Below are 5,901 nucleotides of genomic sequence, written 5' to 3' on the forward strand. Positions count from 1 at the left end.
CCCAGAGGTTTTGTTTTTTGTTTTGAGAGAGACAGAGAGAGAGCATGAGCTTACAGAGCACCAGTGGTGGGGTAGGGCTGAGGGGTGGGAAGATGAGGGGAGGGGTGGAGGGAGAAGGAGAGAGAATCTCCATGCTGGGTGTGGAGCCAGAAGTGGGATCAATCTCATGACCCTGAAATCATGACCTGAGCCAAAGTCAAGAGTAGGACATTCAGCCAACTGAGCTACCCAGGCGACCCTAGCCTAAGAGTTTGGAGAAGGGAAGATCCCTCTTCCCCATGTTCTAGCCGTGGGTTTGCAGTTGTCTTAACATTAGTGAAGACATCCATTCCCCAAGTGATCACCAGATTTAAGATGCTGGATCAAGTCAATTTCAGGACTCTTGCTTAAGTTGCTGGGAAATCAGTTCTTTTTAAAGAAGGGTCATTGGTGATGTTGAGATGTGAAGCCTGAATCTGCAGCAACCACTTCAGGGCTAAGAGAGAAGACAGCCCAAGGGAGAGAGTGGAAGAAATTAGGACTTTGATGACATTGCAGGCTGACCAGTCAAACCATCATCCACCTGATCTTTGGACCGGCCAGGTGCATGAACCTAGATCTTTTTCCATTGTTCAAGTGGTTTTCTCTTATTGCAACAGAAGATATCCTAAATAGACATACATGCGTTCTGAAGTTTTGTCTCATTTTCAAGTATATTTGTGTTTCTTCTCCCCCCCCCCCATGGATTACAAACATTCTTAGGAGTAGTATTTATGAGTTCTGTTTTGGATCTCCTGCAACACCTAAATATCACGACCTTTGTGCAAGAAGCCCTCTAGAAATGTTTGTTTACTGAGGATGTTGGCTGACTGGCCCATCTTCAAATCATATTATATCGCCACCAGAAGGAATAAAACACCCTAGACTAAGCCACAGATTGCAAACTGGTAGTTTAGTGGCTAAATTTGGTCCCCTGGGGTGCCTGGGTGGCTCAGTGGGTTAAACTGCTGCGTTTGCCTCAGGTCATGATCTCAGGGTCCTGGGATGGAGCCCCGCCTCGGGCTCTGTGCTCAGCGGGGAGCCTGCTTCTCTCTCTCTCTCCTCCTGCCTCTCTGCCTACTTGTGATCTTTCTCTGTCAAATAAATAAGTAAAATCTTTAATAAATAAATTTGGTCCTCTGATACACTTCGATAGAACAATAACCTTTCATAAAAGCTGCATACAAATGTATTCAGATAGTATTAGAAGGTGGGCTCTCCCAGGAGCAGTGTCTGAGCCAAGGATTTGGGTGCAAGGGATTCATTAAGAAAGGGCTTCCAACAGAAACTGGTAAAGGTCAGGAAGAAGAATAAGGTAGGGAAAGAAGCTAAACAAGGATATCTCAGGTAACGTCCCAGAGTCCACTGGGAGTGGATATTTCAGAGTTAATCTTGTGTAGAGGTCAAGCAGGTAGGTTTTTACACTCCTACTCCATTGGTCATGGACCAGGACCTTGGGATCATGACCTGAGATGAAGGCAGATGCTTAACTGACTGAATCACCCAGCTGCTCCAAAGCTGGGTACGGTTAAGAAAGGGGAAGGGGAAATGGACACTGTGTAGGCAACTATCCATGTCTACCCAGGAAATTCTGAAATTCCTCTTAGAATTGGTTCTAACATCTCACAGTTAAAATGGTAGTCATTTTTTTGAGCCTAAATTCCTGTTGCAATTTAAGCTAATTTATTTTTCTTTTTTTGGAATGGAGCTGGAAAGACATGAACTCCTTCCCCACACCCCCATCACAAGGCTTTGTGTATTTGAAGAGGGCTATTAGATAATGTCTACAATTGTCATCCATCCATTTCAAGTAACTTGAATTCCTTTGATTTCTTAAAACTTGCTTGAGAATTACCTACTTTTCTACTTTGGGATTTTCATTTCTCTTCTCTGGGTTCTCTTCAGTGTTCCAGAATGTCTTGTTAAAGTGGAGTAACAATCTCTGTGGAGCCCAGGGCCTGCTATAGTGACTATTAATTGAGAATCTATTATGTTCCAGTAGACTTTATGTGTTTTTCATTCTTTAGCTAATTTAACGCTTTCAACAGTGCCATCAGATATGTGATATCACCCATATTTTAAAGGAGAAGAAAGTAAAGTTCCAAGAGGTTAAGCAACTTACCCTCAAGCATGACAGAGCAGAGACTATATTAAAACCCAGGATTCTCTCATTTCAAGGTCTGCTTTATTTCCATCAAGCCAAACTGCCTCTAAAACACTAATAATCTAGCTTGAGGAATGCCAAGTATAATTAGTGTGTAAAAATGATTCCCGCACATTATGTAAATTTAAGTAAAGAATAAACATCAGCACCTGTAAGCCTGTCACTTGAGAATTATTCCAAGGTTAATATATTAAACCAAACTATCCTCCTTCAGTATTCAAATTGTGTCCCCCCACATCACTTAATTCTCCTCTAAAGCCAGGTTTATGAAGTCATGTGGGTCAAATGCATTATAATATAGAAATAATTAATGATTTGTATATGCTAATAACATTAGTATAACCCTACTTCAAGTCTTGCTGATTAACTGATTTTAGACGAGGTTACTTTAAATTTCAAAATATAGGAAAATGAACACCCTTTGCTTTCAAAATCAGTAGAAATTCACTGACTAAAGCAGTCATTAGAAGAGGTTAAAAAGAAAAAAATGCAAACAATTATGTAATGTTGAGTTTAAGAGATAAAGGTCCTCAATTAAAGCCATGCCAAAAAAAGTAATTAGGCTGCACATCCTTGTCAGAATGAACTGGAACAAGAAAAATGAAAAATCTGGTCAGGAAAGGAGGGAAGCTTCATGGTGCTGTCACCCTATATTAGCACAAAATTATCTTCTCAGTGATACTCTTTTTCCTTTCTCTCTGGGTGGAATGCTGCCTTTCACACACTTGCAAATGTTCCTGACAGTCTCAACCCAGTCTTCCTTCTAACAACCAAAGCATTACATTTGCAAGCACTTTGTGATCTCTTTTTTTCTAAAACCACCAACAGGATGTATATATGAAGTAGGAGCCTGCTGGGGTCATGTGACCCTGAAAAGAACATTTAGCCTCAATATACTTTTAGAAGGAAAAGAACTTTATCCTGAATTACATGGCGACTCCCATTTATTTAATCCAAATACTGTGATTTACTGGAAACATTTTCAATTGCTAGAAGAAATTTTTAGGGGCATCTGGGTGGCTCAGTCAGTTGGGCATCTACCTTCAGCTTGGGTCGTGATCTCAGGGTCCTGGGATAGGGCCCTACATCAGGTTCCCTTCTCAGCGGGGAGCCTACTTCTCCCTCTCCTCAGCGCCTCCCCCGTTTATGCTCGCTCCCTCGCTCTCTCTCTCTGACAAATAAATAAATAAAATCTTTTAAAAAAAAGAAATATTTAAATGTTTCTATTCAGTCTAACATTTTTTTCTGATTATTTATTACACAAACATTATAATGAGTTATGTTTATAATATAATAATTATGTTTATTACATAACAATTATAATGTTTATTATATAATAATTATACAAAAAAGTTGCCATTTTTTAAGAAAGCACAAAAACATTTCTACTAGCCTAACAAATCATTTTTTCTTTTTTCTTTTCTTTTTTTTTTTAAGATTTTATTTATTTATTTGACAGAGACAGAGAGATCACAAGTAGGCAGAGAGGCAGGCAGAGGGGGTGGGGGAAGCAGGCTCCCTGCTGAGCAGAGAGCCCTATGTGGGGCTGGATCCCAGGACCCTGAGATCATGACCCAATTCGAAGGCAGAAGCTTAACCCACTGAGCCACCCAGGCACCCCTATTTTTTTTTCATGTCCCTCTCTAATTCATTTCTAGATATATATTTATATGTAATTTAAAATTTGTCCTAATTTTAATACATATACAGATTTTATATACTGTATCATTCATTTAATACTGGGTGATAAACATTTTGCATATGGTTATGAGCATCACAAATATTTTTAATAATTTCATGATATTAAGATAATGTTCTATGACTTAACCTTTTTTTATTGCACATACAAATTATTTTCAGTTTTTCCTGATTACTAATGAAGCTGCCGTGGATTTCATTTCATATAAAACTTTCTCTATATTTTGATATTTTCTTAGGGAAAATTCCCAAATGTTTCACTACAATTATTTTTAAATGTGCCTGATTCAGTCAATACTGAAAGGGTTCAGGATATCCATAGACTATGTCACTTAGGGGCACCTGGTGGCTCAGTGGGTTAAGGCCTCTGCCTTCGGCTCGGGTCGTGATCCCAGGGTCCTGGGATGGAGCTCCACATCGGGCTCTCTGCTCAGCGGGGAGCCTGCTTCTCTCTCTGCCTGCCTCTCTGCCTGCTTGTGATCTCTGTCTGTCAAATAAATAAATAAAAATCATAAAAAAAAAAAGAATGTGTCACTTAGGCATGTGGATTATTTTGAACCAAAGGCATTTTTGTAACCCTGTGGGCTCAAGAGAAATTTTGCCCTCAACTACATAGAAGAATCTAAATTGAGGCTCTTTCCCAGAAGAAGGGTTATTAGCAGAGATAAATTTTATTTGAGTGACGCATCTGTCCAGCAGGGCAGATATCTAATTACCATACATCTGCTCTTCTTATCACCCTAGGAAATGCATTCCTTGTAGAGGTCACTTTTAGGCGATGATAGGCTTGAGCAATGGAAACTTGTGTAAGGCAAAAGGACCCACAGTGACTACCCAGCTCGATGTAAACAGGCTCTTTACGTGATCCACCTTGAAACAGCCAGAGCCCCTAACTAACCAGTGGGCTACTTACAACCAGGCCATTACAGAACAGATAAAATCCCATACGTTCCCATACTTCTCAGCCTACACCTATAACTCCTCACCACCATCTCCTGGCAGACAATCTTTCCTTTGCAGTCCTGCCTGCTGATCCTTTGTAGGATCCCTTGCAGGGATCCAATCCAAAAGCACCACATTCCTTACCTCTGAAACCCCAGACCCTTGCCTTCTCCTTAGCTCAGAATGACATATAAACCTCATTTTGCCTGATTGTCTTTGGAATTGCCCTGTCTATGTGGATTCCCCGTAAATAAACCTACTTAATTTCGTTTTCCCCTATTAATTGGTCTCATGACAATTTGATTCTTGGTCCAGCTAGAAGGACCTTTGACCAAACAGGAATTCTCGCTCTCCAACACTACTAAAAAAGGCTTCAAGATTACCCCAGTAACTTTTAAGTCCACTATCTTGAAATAAAATGATAGCCAGCATGTTTTTACATACTTTTTAGCAGTTTTGATAGATTTCAATGAAGCTTGGAATGTGTCTATAAAAACATACTGCAAGCCACATAGGTAATTAAAATATTTTTAGTAGTCACCTTAACAAAAACTAAAAATAAGTAGGTAAAATTAATTTTAATAATATATTTTATTTAACTCCTATATCCAAAAGATTACCATTTCAACATGTAATGAATATGAAATAGTATTAAGGAGATATCATATATTATTTTCTTCACAGCAAATCTTCAAAATCTGTTGTGTGTTTTACACTTACAAAACATCTCAATTCAGATGCTAAATTTTCATTAAAAATTTCTTTCTTTCTTTTTTTTTTAAGTAAAAGTAGGCCCAACATGGAGCCCAATGCAGGGCTTGAACTCACAACCCTGAGATCAAGATCTGGGCTGAAATCAAGAGTTAGAGGTAGGGTGACTGGGTGGCCCAGTCACTTAAGCATCTGCTTTCAGCTTAGGTCATGATCCCAGGCTCCTGGGATCAAACTCCACATGGGGCTCTCTGCTCAGCAGGGAGCCTGCTTCTCCCTCTCTCTCCGCCTGCTGCTTCCCTGCTTAAGTACTCTCTCTCTCTCTCTCTCACTGTCAAATAAATAAATAAAATCTTTAAGGGATGCCT

Source organism: Mustela lutreola, chromosome 2, assembly GCF_030435805.1.
Source record: "Mustela lutreola isolate mMusLut2 chromosome 2, mMusLut2.pri, whole genome shotgun sequence".
Classification (NCBI taxonomy): Eukaryota; Metazoa; Chordata; class Mammalia; order Carnivora; family Mustelidae; genus Mustela; species Mustela lutreola.